The sequence below is a fragment of the Myotis daubentonii genome, chromosome X (genome assembly GCF_963259705.1).
Source record: "Myotis daubentonii chromosome X, mMyoDau2.1, whole genome shotgun sequence".
In the NCBI taxonomy this organism is placed as follows: Eukaryota; Metazoa; Chordata; class Mammalia; order Chiroptera; family Vespertilionidae; genus Myotis; species Myotis daubentonii.
In genome coordinates this window covers 32,915,711-32,918,485 of record NC_081861.1, presented here as the reverse complement: position 1 = coordinate 32,918,485, position 2,775 = coordinate 32,915,711, and the positions used below count along the sequence as shown (strand labels likewise).

Here is a 2,775-nt window from a genome sequence, read left to right as displayed (position 1 = left end):
TAATACTGGTTTGGTGGTGATAAACTCCTTTAGCTTTTCTTTATCTGTGAAGCTCTTTATCTGACCTTCAATTCTGAATGATAGCTTTGCTGGGTAGAGTAATCTTGCTTGTAGGTTCTTGCTATTCAACACTGAATATTTCTTGCTACTCCATTCTGGCCTGCATAGTTTCTGTTGAGAAATAAGCTGACAGTCATATGGGTACTCCCTTGTAGGTAACTAACTGTTTTTCTCTTGCTGCTTTTAAGATTCTCTGTCTTTTGCCCTTGGCATTTTAATTATGATGTGTCTTGGTGTGGTCCTCTTTGGATTCCTTTTGTTTGGGGTTCTCTGCACTTCCTGGACTTGTAAGTCTATTTCTTTCACCAGGTAGGGGAAGTTTTCTGTCATTATTTCTTCAAATAGGTTTTCAATATCTTGCTCTCTCTCTTCTTCTGGTACCCCCATAATTCAGATATTGGTACTCTTGAAGTTGTCCCAGAGGCTCCTTATGCTATCTTCATATTTTTGGATTATTTTTTCCTTTTTATTTTTCTGGTTGGGTGTTTTTTGATTCTTCGTATTTCAAATCTTTGACTTTATTCTTGGGATCATCTAGTTTGCTGTTGGATCTCTGTATATTATTCTTTATTTCTGTCACTGTATGCTTAATTTCTGATTGGTCCTTTTTCATATCCTTGAGTGTCTCACTAAATTCCTCAGAGGTTTCTAGAATATTCTTGAGTAACCTTATAACTGTGGTTTTGCACTCTATATGCAGTAGTTCTCTTTCCTCCATTTCTTTCATTTGTAACATGTTTCTTTGTCTTTGAATTTTGGCTGTTTCCCTGTGTTGATAGAGTGGCCTTGTGTGCTTGGTATCCTATAGGGCCCAGTGGCTCGCCTCCCCAATTACTAGAGGTGGACACTCTTGGTGCACTCTTTGTGGGCTGTGTGCACAGTCTTGTTGTAGTTAAGCCTTAATTGCTGTTAGTATTACTGGGGGGAATTGACCTCCAGGCCGATTGGCTGTGAGGATCAGCTGTGTCAATAATGGTAGAACTGCTGTGCTGGAGACATCCTTATGTGGCAGGACTTGTTTCAGTGGGGCTTTGGTGCTCACTGAGTCTGCCCCTTGAGTGTGTTGCTTATGTTAATCAGCTTAACAATAACCCACAACCGTCGGACCAACTGTGTGTTGCTTATGGATGTGAAGAGTTGTAATCTGGCATGGTCTCATACTGACTACCGGGTACACTGGCTCTTGGATCTCCAAGGAGGTGCAAAGTCAGCCACTGCCTGAGGCCACCCAGCAGGAGATACAGAGAGATATGCAAATTCCTCCTCTTTCTTTGGGGTTTGGATGTGCCCAGATGAGGCCCAGTTGTGAAGCAATTTAGGCTGCTGCTGCTGCTGGGCCTTAAGCCTTCTTTTGGAAGCTTTGGAGCTCTCTGACCCAGCTATAGTTTGTTAGGTTTTAGGTTGCAAAAGGACATGCCATTCATATGCAATATCCTCTGCTCACAGCTTGGGTGGGGTTGTAAATTGGGTGGGGCGGGGTCTTAGGGAATCACTAGGGTGGAGCAAACAGCAATAGCTGCCAGTCAGCTGTGCCCCAGAGGGGTCCCTAGGTCTCTGTGTCCCGCAGCCCCATGCAGGAACAATGATCGCTATTAGCACCTCTGAGAGAAAGCTGCCCTCGTGTTCTGGCCCAATGCCAGATAGTCCAGTTTTTCCCTGTATGAGTCTGGGTCCCCAGACTCTCACCTGGAACTGGAGTTCAGAGCGGTCGGGAGCTTGTATCTCCCTCCAGATTGAAAAAGGCAACAGTGCACCTAGTTGCCAGCCTGTTTCACATGCGCCTCTGCATCTCCACACCTCTGCACCTCCTACCAGTCTCAATGCTCTTTTTTCTTTCCTTCTAGTTGTAGAGCTTCCACTCAGCCAGCTTTCCCGTGGTTCTGGATATCTGTTTTGTCCTTTAGTTGTAGTTTTGATGTGGTTGTGAGAGGCAGCAACCATGGGTGTTTATCTATGCCACCATCTTGGTTGTTCCTCCAAATGTTTGTTCTTTATGTATCCAGGATTACAAACTGTCTGTAACAATAACTCACACAGACCGGGCTTGAGAGGCTGTTTGCAGAGTGAGCTAAAGATGAATACCAGAGGACTTGGATCTCAGCTAAAGGACAGTATTCCAGTTACTGAGCTATCAGCAAGTGGGCCTTTTGAAAGTCATGATGTTCTTCAAAAGGTTTTTTCTTGTGTGAAAAATGGACTTTTGCCCAGTCATCCTCTTGAATTATTAGAAAAAAATTTCTAGCTCAACCAAGATAAAATGAATTTTTCCACACTGAGAAACATCTAGGGTCTATTTGCTCCACTAAAGTTGCAAATGGAATTCAAGGCAGTGCAACAGGTTCAGCATCTTCCATTTCTTCCAACTTCAAACCTTTCACTGGATATTTTGAGGGGTAATGATGAGACTATTGGATTTGAAGATATTCTTAATGACCCATCACAAATGAACTAATGGGATAGGAGAACCACACTAGGTGGTGGAATATAAACTTGGTTTACTGTAATGCAGTGAGCTGACCATGGAAACGGAGGGGCTACATCTTGTCTTTTTACTATAATTTTATGTATACAACATTAAAAGTACAGACACATGGAGAAAAAAACACAATAACTCACACAGAGTTCCTTGCAAAATCTGCTGACAAAGAAGCTCAAAAGGTATAAATACGAAAAACTTTCTATGTGACGTTGCTCAGAGATTTGGAAGAAACACCT

General features: G+C 42.8%; 1 pseudogene; it reads left to right on the top strand.

Moving 5' to 3' along the window:
• The first annotated feature begins 2,102 nt into the window (after positions 1-2,102).
• LOC132223267 (proteasome maturation protein-like) lies at positions 2,103-2,564 on the top strand (annotated as a pseudogene).
• The last annotated feature ends 211 nt before the right edge of the window (positions 2,565-2,775 follow it).